Source organism: Aegilops tauschii, chromosome 2 (assembly GCF_002575655.3).
Source record: "Aegilops tauschii subsp. strangulata cultivar AL8/78 chromosome 2, Aet v6.0, whole genome shotgun sequence".
Classification (NCBI taxonomy): domain Eukaryota; kingdom Viridiplantae; phylum Streptophyta; class Magnoliopsida; order Poales; family Poaceae; genus Aegilops; species Aegilops tauschii.
Window position 1 is genome coordinate 440,763,214 of NC_053036.3, and position 23,630 is coordinate 440,786,843.

The 23,630-nt window shown below is 42.4% G+C and overlaps 1 long non-coding RNA gene across 14 annotated transcripts; it reads left to right on the forward strand.

Moving 5' to 3' along the window:
* The first annotated feature begins 16,943 nt into the window (after window positions 1-16,943).
* On the forward strand, window positions 16,944-23,630 carry LOC123497115 (uncharacterized). Of its 14 annotated transcripts, none has more exons than XR_012202991.1 (9): window positions 16,944-17,388; window positions 18,186-18,251; window positions 18,521-18,596; window positions 18,753-18,860; window positions 19,383-19,490; window positions 19,586-19,791; window positions 20,102-20,174; window positions 22,284-22,393; window positions 23,366-23,630. It is a non-coding gene; the product is annotated as an uncharacterized lncRNA (long non-coding RNA). The 14 variants fall into 14 exon arrangements; XR_012202993.1 differs by having other exon boundaries at window positions 16,995-17,388; window positions 18,753-18,828; XR_012202983.1 differs by having other exon boundaries at window positions 17,009-17,388; window positions 20,012-20,174.

The window sequence follows — 23,630 nt, forward strand, 5'->3', positions numbered from 1 at the left end:
CCTTGACTAACTCATGGCAAGGCACACTTCAGGTGCGGTACACAGCATAGCATACTGTAGAGCCTACGTCTAAAGCATAGGGGACGACCTTCGTCCTTTCTCTCTCTTCTGCCCTGGTCAGGTCTTGAGTCTTACTCAATACTCACACCTTGTAACACAGCCAAGAACTCCTTCTTTGCTGATCTATTTTGAACTCCTTCAAAATCTTGTCACGGTATGTATTCATTTGAAAGTACTATTAAGCGTTTTTGATCTATCCTTATAGATCTTGATGCTCAATGTTCAAGTAGCTTAATCCAGGTTTTCCATTAAAAAACACTTTTCAAATAACCCTGGATGCTTTCCAGAAATTCTACATCATTTCTGATCAACAATATGTTAACAACATATACTCATCAAAAATTCTATAGTGCTCCCACTCACTTCTTTGGAAATACAAGTTTCTCATGAACCTTGTATAAACCCAAAATCTTTGATCATCTCATCAAAGCGTTCATTCCAACTCCGAGATGCTTACTCCAATCCTTAGAAGGATTGCTGGAGCTTTGCATACTTGTTAGCATCTTTCAGGATTGACAAAACCTTCTGGTTGTATCACATACAACCTTTCCTCAAGAAAATCGTCGAGGAAACAATGTTTTGACATCCTATTTGCAAGATTTCATAAATAATGCAGTAACTGCTAATATAATTCTAACAGACTCTTAGCATCGCTATAAGTGAGAAAGTCTCATCGCAGTCAACTCCTTGAACTTGCCGGAAAACATCTTAACGACAAGTCGAGCTTTCTTAATGGTGACACTTACCATCATTGTCTGTCTTCCCTTTAAAATCCATCTGTATCCAACAGCCTTACGACCATCAAGTATTTCTTTCAAAGTCTATACTTTGTTTTCATACATGGATCCTCTCGGATTTTATGGCCTCAAGCCATTCGTCGGAATCCGGGCCCACCATCGCTTCTCCATAGCTCGTAGGTTCATTGTTGTCTAGCAACATGACTTCCAAGACAGGATTACGTACCACTCTGAAGTAGTACGCATCCTTGTCGTCCTATGAGGTTTGGTAGTGACTTGATCTGAAGTTTCATGATCACTATCATAAGCTTCCACTTCAATTGGTGTAGGTGCCACAGGAACAACTTCCTGTGCCCTGCTACACATTAGTTGAAGTGACGGTTCAATGACCTCATCAAGTCTCCACCATCCTCCCACTCAATTCTTTCGAGAGAAACTTTTCCTCGAGAAAGGACCCGTTTCTAGAAACAATCACTTTTGCTTCCAGATCTGAAATAGGAGGTATACCCAACTGTTTTGGGTATTCTATGAAGATGCATTTATCCGCTTTGGGTTCGAGCTTATCAGCCTGAAACTTTTTCACATAAGCGTCGCAGCCCCAAACTTTTAAGAGACGACAGCTTAGGTTTCTCTAAACCTTAGTTCATACGGTGTCGTCTCAACGGAATTGCGTGGTGCCCTATTTAAAGTGAATGCGGTTGTCTCTAATGCCTAACCCATAAACGATAGTTGTAATTCAATAAGAGACATCATGGTATGCACCATATCCAATAGGGTGCAGTTATGATGTTCGTACACACCATCACAATATGGTGTTCCAGGCGGTATTAGTCGTGAAACAATTTCCACAATTTCTTAATTGTGTGCCAAACTCGTAACTCAGATATTCATCTCTATGATCATATCACAGACATTTTATCCTCTTGTCACGACGATCTTCAACTTCACTCTGAAATTACTTGAACCTTTCAATAATTCAGACTTGTGTTTCATCAAGTAAATATTCTCAGCATCTACTCAAATCATCTGCGAAGTAAGAACATAACGATATCCACTGCGTGCCTCAGCACTCATTGGACTGCACACATCAAATGTATTACTTCCAACAAGTTGCTCTCTTGTTCCATCTTACTGAAAACGAGGCCTTTCAGTCATCTTGCCCATGTGGTATGATTTGCATGTCTCAAGTGATTCAAAATCAAGTGAGTCCAAATGATCCATCTGTATGGACTTTCTTCATGCATATATACTAATAGACATGGTTCGCATGTCTCAATCTTTTCAAAAACGAGTGAGTCCAAAGATCCATCAACATGGAGCTTCTTCATGCGTTTTATACCAATATGACTCAAGTGGCAGTGCCACAAGTATGTGGTACTATCATTACTATCTTATATCTTTTGGCATGAACATGTGTATCACTACGATCGAGATTCAATAAACCATTCATTTTAGGTGCAAGACCATTGAAGGTATTATTCAAATAGACAGAGTAACCATTATTCTCCTTTAATGAATAACCGTATTGCGATAAACATAATCCAATCATGTCTATGCTTAACGCAAACACCAAATAACAATTATTCAGGTTTAACCCCAATCTCGATGGTAGAGGGAGCATGCGATGCTTGATCACATCAACCTTGGAAACACATATCGTCATCTCACCTTTAGCTAGTCTCCGTTTATTCCGCAGCTTTTATTTCGAGTTACTAACACTTAGCAACTGAACCGGTATCTAATACCCTGGTGCTACTAGGAGTACTAGTAAAGTACACATTAATATAATGTATATCCAATATACTTCTTTCGACCTTGCCAGCCTTCTCATCTACGAAGTATCTAGGGTAGTTCTGCTTCAGTGACTGTTCCCCTCATTTTAGAAGCACTTAGTCTCGGGTTTGGGTTCAACCTTGGGTTTCTTCACTAGAGCAGCAACTGATTTGTCGTTTCATGAAGTATCCCTTCTTGCCCTTGCCCTTCTAGAAACTAGTGGTTTTACTAACCATCAACAATTGATGCTCCTACTTGATTTCTACTTTCGCGGTGTCAAACATCGCGAGTTGCTCAAGGATCATCATGTCTATCCCTGATATGTTATAGTTCATCACGAAGCTCTAATAGCTTGGTGGCAGTGACTATGGAGAACCATCACTATCTCATCTGGAAGATTAACTCCCACTCGATTCAAGTGATTGTAGTACTCACACAATCTGAGCACATGCTCAACGATTGAGCTTTTCTCCCTTAGTTTGCAGGCTTAAGAAACTTGTCAGAGGTCTCATACCTCTTGACGTGGGCACTAGTCTGAAATCCCAATTTCAGTCTTTGGAACATCTCATATGTTCTGCAACGTTTCAAAACCGTCTTTGGTGCCACAAATTTAAACCGTTCAACATTACGCACTGAACTATCACGTAGTCATCAAAACGTGTATGTCAGATGTTCGCAACATCCACAAACGACGCTCGAGGTTCAGCACACCGAGCGGTGCATTAAGGACATAAGCCTTCTGTGCAGCAATGAGGACAATCCTCAGTTTACGGACCCAGTCCGCATAATTGCTACTATCAACTTTCAACTAAATTTTCTCTAGGAACATATCTTAGTAGAACTAAAGCGTAAGCTACGACATTATTTGCAAAGACCTTTTGACTATGTTCATGATAATTAAGTTCATCTGATTATTTAATGAACTCCCACTTAGATAGACATCCCTCTAGTCATCTAAGTGATACATGATCCGAATCGACTAGGCCGTGTCCGATCATCACGTGAGACGGACTAGTCATCATCGGTGAACATCTCCATGTTGATCGTATCTACTATACGACTAATGTTCGACCTTTCGGTCTCTTGTGTTCCGAGGCCATGTCTGTACATGCTAGGCTCGTCAAGTCAACCTAAGTGTTTTGCTTGTGTTCCGAGGCCATGTTTGTACATGCTAGGCTCGTCAACACCCGTTGTATGCGAACGTTAGAATCTATCACACTCGATCATCACGTGGTGCTTCAAAACAACGAACCTTCGCAACGGTGCACAGTTAGGGGGAACACATCTCTTGAAATTTTAGTGAGGGATCATCTTATTTATGCTACCGTCGTTCTAAGCAAATAAGATGTAAACATGACAAACATCACATGCAAATCATAAAGTGACATGATATGGCCAATATCATCTTGCGCCTTTGATCTCCATCTTCGAGGCGCGGCATGATCACCTTCGTCACCGGCATGACACCATGATCTCCATCATCATGATCTCCATCATCATGTCTTCATGAAGTTGTATCGCCAACTATTACTTCTATTATTATGGCTAACGGTTAGCAATAAAGTAAAGTAATTACATGGCGTTTTCATTGACACGCAGGTCATACAATAAATTAAGACAACTCCTATGGCTCCTGCCGGTTGTCATACTCATCGACATGCAAGTCGTGATTTCTATTATAAGAACATGATCAATCTCATACATCACATATATAATTCATCACATCCTTTTTGCCATATCACATCACATAGCATACCCTGCAAAAACAAGTTAGACGTCTTCTAATTGTTGTTGCATGTTTTACGTGGCTGCTATGGGTTTCTAGCAAGAACGTTTCTTACCTACGCAAAAGCCACAACGGTGATATGCCAATTGCTATTTACCCTTCATAAGGACCCTTTTCATCGAATCTGATCCAACTAAAGTGGGAGAGACAGACACCCGCTAGCCACCTTATGCATCAAGTGCATGTCAGTCGGTGGAACCTGTCTCACGTAAGAGTACGTGTAAGGTCGGTCCGGGCCGCTTCATCCCACAATGCCGCCGAATCAAGATAAGACTAGTAACGGCAAGCAAATTGAACAAATCATCGCCCACAACTACTTTGTGTTCTACTCGTGCATAGAATCTACGCATAGACCTGGCTCATGATGCCACTATTGGGGAACGTAGCAGAAATTCAAAATTTTCCTACGTGTCACCAAGATCAATCTAGGAGATGCTAGCAACGAGAGGGGAGGAGTGCATCTACATACCCTTGTAGATCGTGAGCGGAAGCGTTCAAGAGAACGGGGTTGATGGAGTCGTACTCGTCGTGATCCAAAACACCGATGATCCTAGCGCCGAACGGACGGCACCTCCGCGTTCAACACACGTACGGAGCGGGGACGTCTCCTCCTTCTTGATCTAGCAAGGGGGGAGGAGAAGTTGATGGAGATCCAGCAGCACGACGGCGTGGTGGTGGAAGTAGCGGGATCCCGGCAGGGCTTCACCAAGCGCAAGCGGGGAGGAAGAGGTGTCACGGGAGGGAGGGAGGCACCAGGGCTTGGGGTGCTGCTCCCATGCGCCTCCCCACTATATATAGGGGTGGAGGGGGCTGGTTTCTTGCCCTCCAAGTCCATTGGGGCGTTGGCAAAGGTGGGGGAAAGAAATCCCATCATTTCCCTTCCCCACCGATTGTTATCCCCCTTTTTTAGGGATCTTGATCTTATCCCTTCGGCATATGATCTTATTCCTTCTAAGGTGGGATCTTGGTGCGCCTTGACCAGGGGTGTGGGGCCTTGCCCCCACTACCCACGTTCATGTGGGTCCCCCCATGCAGGTGGGCCCCACTTCAGAACCTTCTAGAACCTTCCCGGTACAATACCGAAAAATCCCGAACATTTTTCGGTGGCCAAAATAGGACTTCCCATATATAAATCTTTACCTCCGGACCATTCTGGAACTCCTCGTGACGTCCGGGATCTCATCCGGGACTCCGAACGACTTTAGGATTTCCGCATACTAATATTTCTACAACCCTAGCGTCACCGAACCTTAAGTGTGTAGACCCTACGGGTTCGGGAGACATGCAGACATGACCGAGACGACTCTCCGGTCAATAACCAACAGCGGGATCTGGATACCCATGTTGGCTCCCAAATGTTCCACGATGATCTCATCGGATGAACCACGATGTCGAGGATTCAATCAATCCCGTATACAATTCCCTTTGTCAATCGGTACGTTACTTGCCCGAGATTCGATCATCGGTATCCCAATACCTTGTTCAATCTCATTACCGGCAAGTCACTTTACTCGTACCGTAATGCATGATCCCGTGACCAAACACTTGGTCACATTGAGCTCATTATGATGATGCATTACCGAGTGGGCCCAGAGATACCTCTCCGTCATACGGAGTGACAAATCCCAGTCTCGATTCGTGCCAACCCAACAGACACTTTCGGAGATACCTGTAGTGCACCTTTATAGCCACCCAGTTACGTTGTGACGTTTGGTACACCCAAAGCATTCCTACGGTATCCGGGAGTTGCACAATCTCATGGTCTAAGGAAATGATACTTGACATTAGAAAAGCTCTAGCAAACGAACTACACGATCTTGTGCTATGCTTAGGATTGGGTCTTGTCCATCACATCATTCTCCTAATGATGTGATCGCGTTATCCATGACATCCAATGTCCATGGTCAGGAAACCATAACCATCTATTGATCAACGAGCTAGTCAACTAGAGGCTTACTAGGGACATGTTGTGGTCTATGTATTCACACATGTATTACGGTTTCCAGTTAATACAATTATAGCATGAACAACAGACAATTATCATGAATAAGGAAATACAATAATAACCATTTTATTATTGCCTCTAGGGCATATTTCCAACATAACATTCCAAATTGAAAATTTGGGATGTTACAAACCTACCCCCCTTAAGATGAATCTCGCCCTCGAGATTCGGGTTGGCTAGAAAATAGGTGTGGGTGGTCTTTGCGAAGATCATCCTCTCGTTCCCAGGTGGCTTCATCCTCGGTATGATGGCTCCACTGAACTTTGCAAAACTTGATAACCTTGCTGCAGGTGACTTGGCTGGCAAATTCAAGAATCCTGACAGGCTTTTCCTCATAGGTCAGATCACTGTCCAACTGAATCGCCTCCAAGGGCACTGTATCTCGTAACGGTATATCGGCCATCTCAGCATGACACTTCTTTAACTGTGAACCGTGAAACACGTCATGAACTCCTGACAGTCCTTCAGGTAACTCCAACTTGTAGGCAACTTCTCCCATACGTTCCAAAATTCGATACGGTCCTACAAATCTCGGGGCTAACTTTCCCTTGACTCCAAAATGTTTCACTCCTCGCAGATATGCTCTGTCTCCAATTTCATAGGTTACCTCCTTGCGTTTCGAATCTGCATAACTCTTCTGCCTGGACTGAGCTACCTTTAGTCTATCGCGAATCAACTTAACCTTCTTTTCAGACTCCTTGATCAAGTCTGGTCCAAACAACTGTCGATCTCCAACTTCATCCCACATCAACGGTGTTCTGCACCTTCGTCCATACAGGGCTTCGAACGGTGCCATCTTCAAACTGGCCTGGTAGCTATTGTTGTATGAGAACTCTGCGTAGGGCAAATTGTCATCCCAACTAGATCCATAATCCAGCGCACAAGCTCTCAACATATCCTCCAGAATCTGGTTGACTCTCTCGGTCTGTCCATCTGTCTGCGGGTGGAATGTTGTACTGAACTCCAACCTTGTCCCCAAAGTCTGGTGCAGCTGATGCCAAAACTTTGAAGTAAACTGTGTTCCTCTATCTGATACGATGGTCCTCGGAACTCCATGCAAACATACGATCCTGGTCATATATATCTTGGCCAACTTTGCACTTGTATAGGTGGTTTTCACTGGGATAAAGTGAGCCACTTTGGTCAAGCGATCAACTACTACCCATATAGAATCATATCCTAATTTGGTCCTGGGCAATCCGGTGATAAAATCCATGCCAAGTTTATCCCACTTCCATTCGGGTATCGGCATAGGCTGTAACAATCCTGCTGGCTTTTGATGCTCTGCCTTCACTCTCTGACATACATCACATACAGCTACATACTCGGCAATATCCTTCTTCATACCAGTCCACCAGAAACGTTCCTTCAAATCCAAATACATCTGGGTGTTTCCGGGGTGTATCGAGTATGGTGAGTCATGAGCCTCCTGAAGTATTAACTTCCTGATCTCTGTGTTATTGGGCACATAAACACGGTCCTCAAACCATAAGGTGTCGTGCTCATCCTCACGAAAACCTTTGGCCTTTCCTTTGCTCATTCTCTCTTTTATCTCCGCAATCTCTTTGTCATCCTTCTGAGCTTCTCGAATCTTTCCTAACAATGTATACTGAACCTCCATTGTTGCAACAAAACCTCTAGGAAAAATCTCCAATCGAAGTTCCCTGAGATCCTCTGCTAACTCCTTTGGCAATCCCGTGCTTACTAGGGTGTTAGCATAACTCTTCCGACTCAAAGCGTCTGCTACGACATTGGCCTTGCCTGGATGATAGTGAAGCTTCATGTCATAATCCTTTATAAGCTCCAACCATCTCCTCTGCCTAAGGTTCAACTCCTTCTGTGTGAAAATGTATTTCAAACTCTTATGATCCGTGTACACATCACAACGGTTTCCAATAAGGTAATGTCTCCAAGTCTTCAACGCATGCACTACGGCAGCCAACTCCAAATCATGCGTGGCATAATTCAATTTGTGCGGTTTTAGTTGTTGTGAGACATACGAAACAACTCTTCCGTCCTGCATAAGCACACTTCCAAGTCCTAGGCAAGAGGCGTCGCAATACACTTGGAAATCCTTGCGTATATCTGGCAGAATCAGCACTGGGGCTGTAGTCAAACGTTTCTTTAACTCCTGAAAACTCGCCTCACATTCTTCCGTCCATTTAAATTTGGTATCCTTCTTCAGTAACTCCGTCATTGGCTTCGCAATCTTGGAAAAATTCTCAATGAATCTCCGATAGTATCCTGCGAGTCCAAGAAAACTGCGGATCTCGCTAACTGAAGTGGGTGCCAACCATTCAGTGACTCACTGAACCTTGGTGGGATCTACTGCTATACCTTCTCCTGATATAACATGTCCAAGGAATCCGACTTCCTTCAACCAAAACTCACATTTGCTGAACTTGGCATACAACTGGTGTTCCCTGAGTTTCTCGAGAACTAAACGTAAATGCTCCTTGTGCTCCTCCTCATTCTTCGAGAATACCATTATATCATCAATGAACACCACAACAAACTTATCCAAATATCCCATGAACACCTTGTTCATCATGCTCATGAAGTAAGTAGGGGCGTTAGTCAGTCCAAATGACATGACCGTATATTCATACAACCCGTACCGTGTGGTGAATGCTGTCTTTGGTATATCCTTCTCTCGAATCTTCAGCTGGTGATATCCTGATCGCAGATCGATCTTTGAAAACACCTTAGCTCCTTGCAGCTGGTCAAACAAATCATTGATCATCGGCAGTGGGTATTTGTTCTTGATCGTCACCTCATTCAACGCACGATAATCAACAACCATTCTTAGAGACTTATCCTTCTTCTCAACCAAAAGCACTGGGGCTCCCCATGGGGATGAGCTCCATCGAATGTAACCTTTCTCCAATAACTCCTTGATCTGCTTCCTAATCTCCTCCAGATCATTTGCGGGCATCCGGTAGGGTCTCTTTGATATTGGCCCTGTGCCTGGCAATAGCTCTATCAAAAACTCGATGTCTCGATCCGGTGGCATGCCTGGTAATTCCTCTGGAAAAACATCTGGGTAATCCTGTACTACAGGCACTTCCTCCTGAACGACTCCCATGAGGGTATTTACTTGGCTCCTCCTAGGCGCATGCCTAGATACATACTTAATCCTTTTTTCCCTCAGGGGTGGTGAGATAAATTGACTTACTAGCACAGTCAGTGCTTCCTCCATACTTTGACATCTAGTCCATGCCTAATATCACATCCAATCCTTGTGACTCCAAAATTATTAGGTCTAACGGGAAAACATGGCTACCAATGGTTAAGGGTATCTGGTCACACCATCAGCTAGCCATATACTCTGCTCTAGGTGAACTCACTAACAGAGGGGTCCTAAGGGTTTGGGTTGGTAGTTTAAACTTATCCACGAATCCCCTTGATATGTATGAATGCGATGCACCGGTGTCAAAAAGAACAAGGGCGGTAAAAGACTTAACCAAAAACTTACCGATAACCGCGTCTGGCTGCTCTTCAACCTCCTCCACGTTAACGTGGTTCACTTGTCCTTTGTTTAATGGATTGGGCTTCTTCCCATCGCTCCTGTTACCGTTTCCATTCTTCGCTTCAGGGCACTCCGTGGCATAGTGTCCAGTCTTTCCGCACTTGAAGCAAGTAATGTGACTTAGGTCTCTCTTGGCGGGTGTGGCTGGATTGGAGCTGTTCTGATTGTTGCTTGTTCCGTTCCCAGTCCCATTCTTAGAACCATTGTGGTTATGCGAACTTCCTCCGGTGTGGTTATGACCTCCATGGTTATGAACTAGTCCTCCCGAGTTCGGGGTTAGACGAGGCTTCTGCTGAGCTCCGGAGTTGTATCTTCCTTGCCCATACTTCCTCTTACGGCTCTCAATCTGCTGCTGCTTCCCTTCAATCATAAGGGCCTTATCTACCAACTCCTGGTAGTTGTTGAATGTTGCCACCATCAACTGCATGCTCATCTCATAATTCAGCCCTTCCATAAACTTCTCCTGCTTCGCGGCATCTGTGGCCACATCGTCAGGGGCATAGCGAGATAACTTGCTAAACTCATCCACGTACTAAGCCACAGTACGGTTCCCCTGGCGTAAGTTGCGAAACTCACGCTTCTTCATATTCATAGCTCCAGTTGAGACATGGGCCGTGCGGAAAGCTTGCTGAAACTGATCCCAACTGACGTTGGCTATGGGGAAAGTGGCCGTATAGTTCTCCCACCATGAGGCTGCTGGTCCATCCAATTGATGTGCGGCAACAGCATCTGTGCAACCTGCGGTAGTCAACTCCCTTCCAATACGGCGTAGCCAATCATCTGCAACTATAGGCTCGGTGCTACTGGAAACACCGGCGGCTGCAACCTCAGAAAGCGAGCTAAGTTGTCAACTGGAGGCGGGTTGTTGTTGTTGCTGCTGTTGTTGTTGTTGCCTTGGTTCTAGACTAACAATTGCATCAGGGCATTCTGCTGCTGGATCAACTGAGTGAGTTCTGGCGGGAAGGCAAATCCGGTGTCACGTCTCGGAGGCATCTGGCGGGTTTAGAGGGGAGAGATTAGAAAAGAAAAGGGGTCTAGTGAGAAAGCACTACCCATATGCACATGAGATAAACACAATCATTTCACTCAATCAATCAAGCAAGGGCATACAAACGGTCTAGAATTATCGTAAAAAGTGCTCAACTACTACTATATACATGGGGGAATACTACTAATCATTTGGTGGTCATCTAGAAATTTTGATCGGTGGAAGACTCCATGATGTCTGCTCCAGCTTCGTCTTCAAAGTCATCTTCACTGGGGTCGGAGTCGGTGTCGTCGATGATGATGTAGTTCTCCGGGCAAGTGGAATCATCGTCCTCTCCTCCCGGCGCAGGGTCTCCCATGAATAATCCGATCTTCTTTATCAAGTCGTCATTCTTCTCCAATAGTGTTGCAATTTCCTCCTCATATCTATCGCGTGTAGACTTAAGTTCTTCTTCCAGCTCGATGATCCTTTCTTTGCCTTCTTCAAATCTATCATATCTGCGCACATCTGGTTCTCCTGGCGTCGAATGTGTTGGTTTAACTCCTGGATGAAAGCTGCAATGGATCTGTCCTTCTTGGTGCTGATCATCTCCCATTGCTCATCTCGGCGCCCACATATCTAATAGATAGTGTCCTTAAGATCCTTGTTGTAGACTTCTCCAATGCGTCCCATGGTAATGTGTGCTGCCATGCTCTTGCCTAGGCTCCAGGTGGGTGCTTCAAAAGAAAACTCTATGGGCTTAGTGGTTGGCGAGAACGCCCTTCCTGGTACTTGAACTTGAATCATCCAGCGCTCCTCTTCTGGTAAAGTGGCGTTGTAAGTCCCGGTGAAGCTTGGTATTCCGATGTTCAGGTACCTAGTGACTTCCTTCACGTGGCGTCCAAAGGGGGTGTCTTCATCCGGTTATGCAAACTTGTTCCTTGAATCCGCCATCCTAAGAGTAGAAAATGGAGAGGAGTCAGAAATGAGTAGAGAAGAGTAACCTATGGGTTATCTTATTGGTCGTGTCCTACACTCAGCGTGTGCTCTGATACCATCTTGTAGCGACCCGACCTCAAACGGTCAAGTCTCTGTGCTTCAGTGTCATCCCTGGATCGGTAATGCTGACACACACAATACTCGAAGGATTTATAACAGAGTAGCAATCACACACTTATTATATCGAATGTCTCAAAAGAGAACTTATTACAATAAATATGGCTTAAGGCCATCTAATACGATAACAGCGGAAGGCTTGGAAGATAAAGTGAGTCCATCAACTCCAACGGCATAGCTGAGCTGCACGGCAACGACCTAACGAACCTTACTCCTCGTCTGAAAAGTCTGCAACATAATACGTTGCAGCCCGGAAACGGGTCAACAAATGGAATATGCTGGCAATATAAAACAGTAGAGCAAGTACATAATAATGCTATCACTACATGCATATTTGGCTGGTGGAAAGCTCTATGGTTACAGTTTTGCGAAAAGCCAATTTTTTCCTACAACAAAGGAATAAGTTTTATTTTAACTATCATGATAGTTGAAACATCATTGAGAAGGTTCCTCCAACTCAATCCCAATTAAAAGTAATTATCAACCCAACAATGTTAAATTAGAGTGATGAGATACTTAGGATAATCCAAGTACTAGATACTCAAGATGTCCATAACCGGGGACACGGCTAACCATGATTAGATTGTACACTCTGCAGAGGTTTGCGCACTTTTCCCCACAAGACTCGATCACCTCCGTTGGATTTCTCGCACTACATGGTGTTTGAGAAACGGATGACCGAGACACAGTCTTTCAGAAACATTAACTCTTTACTCCGGGTAGACCATACCAACCTACATCCCTCTACCTGCTGATCCACCTCTTCAAGAGCTCATGCAACTTACTCAACTATGCTAGAGCCCATAATAGCGTGTGGCTGCACACGGAAGTTTCTAGCATGAAAATATCTCAGTTCCCTTTGAGCCTGGGTGGCGGACCTTAGGATGATCACACGGGTACTCCGGGATATCCTAGGACAACATTGGATTCTCCAGGTGCCCGACAAGCAATCCACCCAGATGTGTATTAAAGTTGCCACCTTAAGTTGTACCATTAATTAATCATCTCACATCTATCATGGATTCACTCACCCAAACCACGTCTACGAGCATAGCATAGCAATATAAGCAATACGTAGAAGTAACTCCCAAGGGTTTGAATATAACAGGGCAATAGGTTCTACCTCATCAACTACTTCCCAATACCCACAAGTTAATCATATCCTAATCATGCAGTGTTTGAGGATTGGAGCTAATGCATAAAAACTGGGTATGAAAAGAGTATAATCAATGTGTTACTTGCCTTGCTGACGATCCGCAAAACCTAGGGACTCGTAGTAGCACGCTTCGCACTCCGGGAATTCTATCGCAAACAAACAATAGCATACATAAGCAATCAAGCAAAGAAGCACGGGTAAATCTCAAATAAGAAGAACGAACCAGAAAGTTCAACTTAAGAACTCCGGTTTGCAAAAAGAATCAAATCAAATGGAGCAACGAAACTCAAACTGCGAAAGAAACAAGATCCGTTTACTAATCTGGACTAAAGTCAAATTTTACAGTACCAAAATCTTGTTCAAGTTGATTAAACAGAAAGAGGGTTTCGAGACGAAGATCTAGGTGCTTGAATCGCCTGATTCTGATAAACGAGCGAAAAGATAAACTGAAACGAAAATCGGATCAGAAATCGCGATCGAAAAATAATCGCGAAAAAATAGAGAAAAAGAAAAACTAACGAACAGGCTAACGAACGAACGTTCGTTGTCTGTAACTAACGAGCGAAAACCGTTCGTTAAAACGAATGTACGGACGAACATCCGCTAAATAACTAAAGCGAGAAAAATAAATAAAACCGGTCTATTAAAAAAAGAACTAGGTTTTCTAAAAAACCGGATCGGTTTTCTAAAGAAAACCGGCGGCGGCGGCTACCTCATCGGATCCGGCGGGGCTCGGGGCTCCGGCGGGGCTGGGTGGCGTCGGCGGCGACGGCGGAGGGCGGCGGCACTAGGCGGCGACGCGGCAAGCGGCGGCTGCTGCTGCTGCGGCTGCGGGCGGCGGGCGGTGGGCGGGACGGGGTGGTGGCGGCGGGGTGGGCGGGTATATAAAGGGGGAGGGGGCGGGGTCGGCTTCGGGTAGGGGCTCCGGGGCGGCGGTGGACTCCCGAACTCCGGCGGAGTCCGGTGCGGGCACGGAGCGCGCGGGGGAAGGCGGTGGCGGCGGGGTGGGCCGGCCTGGCTCGGCTGGGCTTCGGCCCAGTCTGGCGCTGAAGTTTTTTTTAAATAATTTCGCCGTAACTTAAATAAATCCTAGAAAATAAAATAAAAATCTAAAAATTCCAAAACAAATTTTCACCGTCTAAATAAAATATTTAGAACAAGGTGAACATTTTCTGGGCCCTAAAATGCAATTTTGAAAAACGTGCAATTTTTCTAATGCAAATAAAATAGCAATAAACTCCGAATAAAAACAAATATTTGATTTAATATTTTTCCTCCAATACTTCATTTATTTTGGAGAAGTCATATTATCTCCTCTCATATATTTTAATATGAAATATTTTCGGAGAGAAAAATAATTAAAACCAAAATCCTCGTTTCAATATTTGATAGAATTCAAATATGAAAGCAGTGAAATCCCCAACTCTCTCCGAGGGTCCTTGAGTTGCTTAGGATTTCGAGGATCGCGAAATGAAATGCAGCAAAATATGATATGAAGGAATGATCTATGTATAACATTCCAAATTGAAAATTTGGGATGTTACACCTATCATATTCCTGTCTATTTCCTAACCCTGCATTGTTAGAATCCTCAAATTCAAACAAGCCCTTACACAATTACTTCTGTTACAGATATGTGTCAAAGAAAACCTTGTGTGGTTTGTCCTGCTCCTGCGATGCTATGTTCCACCCCAGCTCAGCTGCTCCAACGACGGAAGGGTTCACCACAACAGGGATCCGCTCTCCAGACTGTCTTTCGCCGCCTTAGATCTTCTTCCCCGCCGCCGGCAGCCACGACAACTGCATTACCATCATCAATTGAGCAGATGACCTTGAGGACTACACGGGTCCGCAAGAGAGGTCGCACTATTCCGTGTCTGCTTACGTTATGCATCGCTTAATATGATGACATGCTACTTTATCATCGTGTTCACCTATTAGACTCCGACTCAGGTCCAAACTTATGCTGAAACTTGAGTTTTTAAATAGTTGTGGGGTACATATTGGGGCAGCAATCAGTACTATCTGTCTACTATCTGGTTAATCTCGGGTGTCTACTATGAGTTTCATGTTGGGTGCAAACAAATATTAAAGGAGCCATTATCTGTATTTTTTAACTAAAGCTATTATCTACCTGCTATCATTGGTTTTGGGTCTATCGACAGTTTGCTACCATCACTCTGGATTTGTGCATGCATTCTTTACATAATCTCACTATGTTTTATTCCTATGCATGTCAGTTATTGTACACAATGGAACTGAACATGTAGTGCAAAAGAGACGAGCCTTGCGTGGCAATAAATTTTTATGCAAACGTTGCTCCATGGTGCGCGCAAAGGCAGCCCCCCTCCATCCATTTCGGATCGTAATCAAGAGGAAGAGAATTGTTCTGAGGGGGATTCAGAAACATAAGACCACTCCTATTTACCCCATGAGGTCTTCGCTCTAACTTGGCATGCTGATGTTGGTTATATCATGCATATGGTGCCTTGCATTGCTTACTTTATACATCAAATATGTCAACTGCTTAGTTTAGACATGCTTTGTGTGAATGCCATCTGTTTAGTTTATTCATCGTTTATGTGAATTATGCAATGCCATCTTGTTTAGCCAGGCATCATATATGTGAATTTTGCAATGTCATCCTGCTTAGCCAGTCATCTTATCTGTGAATTATATTAGGCCATCCTTTTTTTTCCGTTACGTATTTCATTTGTCAACAATGTTAGTATATTCAACTACTCTTCGTGTGCATCGGCCATTTGACACGGTGATGGAAAATTCTGGAGTGAAAACAAGGTCTTCAGAGCAGACTATGCTATCTGACGAAGCGCATATCTCGCTGGTTACGGATAGCTCCTCAGAGGAGGATTCAGAAACAGATGACCATTCCTACCCCCCCCCCCCCGAGGTGCATGCTCTAACTTGGCAGGGTTATGTTGCTCATGTCGTGCGTATGGTATCTTGCATTGCTATGTCATTTGCTTAGTTTAGATATGATTTGTGTGAATGCCACATGTTTAGTGTCTAATTACCATATACTAGTCGTCTACCCGTGCGTTTGCACGGGCTAGTATATTATTATGGGGTAAAACATAAACTTTCAAGGAAGGCAATTTATGGTTATTTATGGTCTCAATGACGTACTCTTGGATATAAAGATTGCTAAACTTTTTCTTTTGAGAAGCTACAATGTATTATATAAATTTGTTCCTTGAGATTGAATTTGAAATTAGGATATTTGTTAACCTTAGTACTTTGCTCGATAGCGATCTATTCTAGGTCTTCTTCAAAAACTTGTTTGGTGAATTGTGTGTTACACAATTAGATTTTTCTATGATTTCTGTTTTTTTGCTATGTTTTTTTGTGGCCTTAATGGATGTACTGTTGGATATAAATATGGGTGCTAAGTATGTTATTTTGTGAAACCATAATTTTTTTAATATTTTTTCTTGAGATTAAAATTAAAAATATTATCATATACCCCTAAACTTACTACTTTGCACGATCAATTCTATAACTCCTTCAAAAACTCCTTGGGTAAATTGTATACTCAACAATTAGATTTTGCTATCATCTGTATTTTCTTTTTATGAGTTTCATTTTGTGTAATATACTCCCTTTTTTCGAAATTACTTGACGCAGAACTGGATGTATTTAGATCGTAGTTTATTTGTAGGGAGTTGTGATGTCCATTTAGAATAGAATAGCCAGGAAGATAAAAATAATTATCCCGATTTTCGTTACTCTTTTTTTGTTAGTTACTACTAAAATTGGTCCTATATAGTCAACTGAAATAGAAATTGTATTTTTTGTAGTGAGTTACACTGTGGCTAATGTCCATCTAGATGTGCGCATTTTTATTAGTTACAGATTTTTGGTACCATGAGCAGCGGGTTTCGGCGGCCGCGGTCGGCGCTGCCGTCGTGTCTAGTGCGCGCCCCTCTGACCGGCGCCATGAGAGCGGCTTCGCCGGTGGATCTCATGGACAGTGCGTGCATCATTAACCTTCTATAGTCCTCCGCGGCGAATCGCATCACATCGCCGGCCAGAGCGCCGGCCATCTGGCCGTTCCCCTTTGCGGTGTGGTACGCCGTCTCGGCCGAAGCTGCAATCTCCTCCGGCGCCCGCGTTGCTGAGCGGAGTTTCGTCATGCAGCAGCAGCGCCGGCAACTCCTATCCATCTACCAAAGAAAGTGGCATTATCTTATCCATTCAGTATGCATCTTTTCCTCTTTACTGTGCGTTTGCACGAACAGGTGCATATCTCCCTTTGCCTTACCATTTCCTCTTTGTATTAAATAAATTTGAGCAGCGTATGTTTGCATCTTGCTGTAAAGTGTACTTGAGAGACGATGGTAGAGGAGTCATCAAGGAAATTGCTGGCAGATGCAGCTACGAAATTACTTGTTCCAGTATTTTCTATTATTTGTGAAATTGGATTTGACTGGTAGGCTATGTAAGAAAGAAATTTTATAGTAATTGAGAAAATGCTCTTGGTTCTTCAATGGCTCTGTAACTTTAGAGCCACGTCCCTAATGCATACATATATAACTGGTATTGATCTTGTCAAATCAGTTGTTAGCCCTTGCTCGCATATTTTTGTTTACCTGTAAATGCAGAGAGAAGTACCTTGCTGACAAATATAATATTTCAGAGATAACCATTTAAAACAATTTTAAAAACCAATTTAAAACAGATAAGGCTGCTATGTCTTTCCAGAAAAAAAAGGCTGCTATGTCTGCAATACATTATATTTGGTCATTTAAGAATGTTTGTATTTGTTCTTAACTTCTAATTCTAGTTATTAAAAAAATATCTATAATATATCCTTGTAAACAATGTTTTTTGCAACCTTGTCGGATGGACGCTCTTCATCTGATATAAGTATCCGCAATCCGTTTCTGCTGGTAACCCTTGACATTGCAACATAGAGTTGGCCATGTGTGAACACTTGCCTTTCTAAGTAGAGTCCAACCTTTTTGAGAGATTGCCCCTGACTTTTGTTTATTGTCATAGCAAAGCACACTGATATTGGGTATTGTCTCCTTTTCAGAATGAAAGGCCATTTTGAATCACTTGGTGACATAATAATTCGTGGGATGTAAACTTTGCCACCAATGTTAGTACCTGTTATGACCTGGCCTTCGATGAAACGCTTTCCTAGCTGCGTTATTGTTAGTCTTGTCCCATTGCAAAGTCCTGCACTTTGATTGATGTTCCTCATAAGCATTACTGGTAATCCTATTTTCAGCCTCAGTTCATGATCTGGTATTCCAGAAAATGTTAGACTATTTAGAAATTCAGTTGGGTACAACATATCTTCGTCTTCCACCGTAGACATTGCCTTGCATGTTGTATCTGAACTGAGATAGGTTACCTCTTTTCCAGGAATTTGACTCATGATGTAGGTGTTAATCTGGTCAACAGTCTCGTTCCTTGGGCACAGGATCGCTCTTTCCTCTAGGTATGTTCTATCAGTGTACTTGTTGTGTAATTCAGGGTATGTGTTATTAACTATAGATGCTTTTGGGTCATCTCCTTTATTTAAAATAAGGTCTTCTGGGATGCTAACCCAGTCTTCATCATCTATTGTTGCTGTTGTGCCATCGCCGATGTTTAGTATCCAGTTTGCAAATTCAGCTGTCTTTGCTTTCTCTTCTGGACTACCTTCGGATGAATTCAGACGCATATTTTCTGTGAGTCGGTACTCCTCAAAGTTCTTCCATAGGTAGGATCTCTTTATAGATGCCGAAATGATATGTTCCCTTTTCCCCTTTGGTATAACTGGTAGGATTTGTCTGAAGTCACCTCCCAAGACTACTGTCATAGGTGCTTCATCCCATATTATCAGTGAAGTTTTCTTTATTAGTTCCGCGAGAAATGTTCCTTGCTTGATGTTGCATGTTGACTCGTTTGTGATTTTGAGCGGAATGTGAAATCTTGAATGAGATGTTCCTCCACCCTGTAAAAGAAGTGCTGCTATACCACTTGAAGCTACTGCTAGAACTATTTTTCCTTCGGATCTTAATTTTGTCGTGACTGCTTTCCACAGAAATGTCTTTCCAGTTCCACCATATCCGTCAACGAAAATCAGTTTTCCACAACTGCTGCTAACTGATTCTATTATAACATCAAAAGCCATCCTCTGATCTTGATTTAGCTTTTGTAGTAACTCTGTGTGCTCTATTCTTAAAGAATCTTTATCGTAGTTTAGTTCCTCATTTACTAATCTATTATTTATATCTTGAAGAATCGAACTATCTGGTAGTGGAATTCCTGGAAAATCTTTGAGGGACTTACCACCTTTAGCCAATAGGTGTTCGATCTCTGCCAAGAGGAGGCTCTTTATTTGCAATGAGTTGAGTTCTAGGGCCTGAAAATTGAGTATTCTTCTTTGCCGACGTTGGATGTCCTCAGATAGTAACTCCCAGTTTGTTTGCCACAACTTTGCAGGATCAGTCACCTCGCAAAATAAAAGTATTGTGCAGAAAAGTTGGCGCATTTGAGGAGCAGAGGCCCAATGGGATGCTTCCTTGATGCAGTTATCCCCCTCCTTGTCGTCATTAAGTAGCCCAAGAGCATAACATGCAGATTTGTATGTTGGATGTACAACCCCATCAACTGTTCGGATTTCTTCATAGGATCTGCATCCTTTCACGGTATTTAGAAGCATTCTCAAGTAGTATTTTTCACCGCTTGTTGGTTGTGCATAGTAAATCCTGCCTATGGTTTTTTTACCACCACGTCTTTTCCTCCATTCTTTCTCTTTTGCATGCCAAGTCCATTTGGTTGGAAACTGTGCATATGTCAAACTGCGAGCTTCCTCATGCAATTGGTTGGCTGTCATCCATTCTGTGAACATTGTCTTTTCTATGTTAGGCCGAGATATGATTTTATCTAAATCCATCGAGTCTGGGAATACCACAACATGTTCATTTTCTAGGTGAAATTGTAACTTTTCAACCGCAGGCTCTCTATACTGAAGAGGAAACTGAAATATGCGCCATGCGGCTTCACATCCAGATATGTACCGAGCATCAAGGTATCTCTTGATTTCGTCGTCCCTGTTTGTTAATTTGCCACCTCTTGTTTCTCTTTGTTGCTCTTCTGTTTCTATTAATACTGTTGTTCGATCTTCTCCTTTGTGGATGTATTTGAATAAATACTTTATAGACCTTGATCTGTTGCACCATTCAACATTTATGTGGGCTTGATACTTGACCAGTATGTTTCTATTGTATGGCACAACAAATCTATTGTCTAGCTTCACTCCGTTTTTGTCCACAGTATTGCCATCATCTCGTCTTCTATATACTGGATAGTTATCTTCATCTATTGTAGTTTCTGTGCAAAAACTCTTGGGGAAATGTTTGGCACAACTTTTATCGACCATGCATGGTGATTTTGGGTGTGCTTGACCACAGGGACCATGTATCATGTAATTTTGCACTGCTTCATACCCATCTGGATCACTATTCTTGTCAGGAATTTCGGCTGATATGATTTTGTCGATCTGGGAAGGACTGGGATCTTTATCATCTGGATGTAGAAACACCAGTATATGTGCATGAGGGAGGCCTCTTTTTTGGAACTCTATCGTGTAGACAACTGCATGCAAGTAAAGAAATATGAGAAGAAATGATTTAGGACAATCATCTAGGCAATAGTAAAGCTGTAGTTGGTTGGTAAACTTACTCGCAATTGTTTGTCCGAAACACTTCTCGTTCTTTATGTCATTCATAAGTTCCTTCAGTTTTAACATGAATACTCTGGCAACAATGTCTGGACGATCTTCAGGTTTCTGGCCTGGAATCAGATCCAGCATATCCTGTATTTCCGGCCATTTCGGATTGCATGTAAAAGTGATGAAGAGATCAGGATAGCCAGCCCAACGACAAATCGCCATGGCATCTTGGTAGTTTTGCTGCTTATTTCTAGGGCTACCATTATATGTTGAGGGTAGTATGATTCTTTGGCCAACTTGTTCAGTTCGTGTATCTCCATTTTCTATTGCATCATGCAGTCCTCTGTATAGTTCTGTCCTCAGCTTACCTTGGTTTGTCCTGTACCAATTTAGTCTCCATTGTTCAATGCACGTTGCTGCATCAACTAAGAACTGTAGGAACAAACGTCCACTCATTTGCAAGGTTGTTGCTTGGTTAAGACATTGTTGGATGCGATATGCATAAAACTCCAGCATTGTTACATACTTTCTCTTACCTTTGTCGCCTCTCTTTTTTTGATACTCTATTTCTGGTCTGAACCCATCTTCTCCATATGGAAAAAGCAAGGGGTATTGCATTGACATATAGCTTGGGTGCAACTCTAAAATCCTCTGTAACATTCTGTCTTTGGTCTCAGTTATTATATCAAATTCATTATTTTCTCCATCTTGTTCCCCGATAATTAGTGCTGCAACTTCTGAGGCAGATGGGAGGTTGTATTGCCGTCCATCTTTCGACCTTTTGTTGATCAATCTTAGTCTTACATCTTTAATATCTCGGTTTTCGAACCTGTCCCTTGCCATACGAAACGATTTGACTAAAACATTGTGCTCATCTAGCATCTCTAGTAGACCTATGACAATGTTTTCATCTGGCTTTGTCTTACTCTCCATTGAAGTTGATGCAGTAATCCTGTTACGCACTTCATTTTCTGTGTCATGTATGTGCAATTGGGCAAATTTTGGTTTCATCACGTCATCTTTAGGAAGTAAAGTGCCAATCTGATGGTAGTTTTGGCCATTCAAACGGAAAACATATGGTCCAGGTGTCTGCTTATTAATTTCATAGTCAACCTTTCCTCCCATTGAAGTGAACGCGAACATGGAGTTGTACAACCTGATGTTCGGGCGAAAATTGGATGACTCTCCTCTTTCATTGTAACGTAGTAGCTGTCGGAGATACAACAGAGCTTGCTTCAGTGGTGGTAATTTAATTTTCCCTTCCTTGCAGCAGAGACCAAATTTTGGAACTGTGATGTTACGTGTGTTTGTGCTTCTCTCTCCATGCCACATAATGGCATTGCAAAATTCACAAACGCAATTTGGTTTTCCCAAATTTGAAACTTGAGTGACATCCTTTGCTATATTTGATACTTCACAGCCATTATTGTCCTTTTCTGTCCTTATTCGTTTCCTTTCCCTTTTCAGCTGGAGGATCTCTTTCCTTTTTCGTCTAGCTTCCTTCCTTGCTGCTCTGATAATATCTGATTGACTATCATTAGATTCTACTGTCGCAAGCTGTGAGGTTCCTTGCTCAGGTATTTGTATTGTTTGATCACCCAATATATTGCTGCATTATATTTTGGTATCATTTGAATAATCCAGGTAAATTATTGTCTATATAATTATTTTTTAGTATTGGGGTAATGAATACCTTCTGTTGTTTTGATTTGGTCCACCGTTACTTCGACGCAAGTTGAGTGCAGCTAGTGAATCCTGAAATGAGGGAAAAAATTGTAACGCTTTGTTTGAGAGCAACAACATGCAGATAGAATTAAGTATATGGAAATTAGCAGTATTTCCTTTCTGGAGCCAAAGATCTGGCATGTACCCCATGTGATATTTCTCACTGAATATTTAACCTTGACTGTAGAAATTAAAATCTATTCCTCATTGGGAACATCACAAAAAAAAATTAAGTACATGCTAGTGAGGACATCTTATAAGCACCTGATTCCTTTTCTGCTGAAGTATTTCTTTCCTTTTCCGTGCAGCATCCTTCATTGCTGCTCTAATGATGTCTGGTTGATTATCATTAGATTGTAGAGTGGCAAGTTTGGAGGTTGCTTTGTCAGGTCTTTCATTGCTGCATTAGATTTTGGTGCCATTTTAATAATCTAGGTAAATTAATGGGTATAAAATTGTTTTTATATTGTGGTAACGAATACCTATTGTTGTTTTTGTCGAGTCCATTGCGAGTTCGACGCATGCTGACTGCAGATAGTTAATCCTGAAAAATATGAGGGAAAAATATAAGCATTTTGTCCAAGAACAACAACATGCAAAGAGTATCAAGTATTTTGATAGTTGACCCGTGCACTTGGATGGGCTAGTATCATATTGATAGTCGAAATCCAATCATATTTAACTTTCTTAGAATTTTATTCCTCATCGGGGTTATCACAAAGTATGTAAGCAGTACATGATAGTGAGGACATCTTGTAAGCACCTTATTTTACTTATCCGGAAATTCTGAGTTGCTGACGATAAGTTTAATGTACACATGTCAGGTACCACATTGTTTTGAAGGATGTTGTCTGGATCAATCAGTTTCCTGGAAATATTCCTGTTCTCCTACTGATAGTATGCCAACAAAGAATTGTAGATCATGTACATGTGTTATTACCTTTTAAGCAGAGGACATACTATATGGTTTGTAATTGGCAAACTAATTTTGATGTTTGTTCATCAATTTCTCTGTAGTTGCAATTAACAAAGCATATGTGATGAGATTACGGAGTTGATGCATATAGTAGTGGAAGTTGGTAATGAATA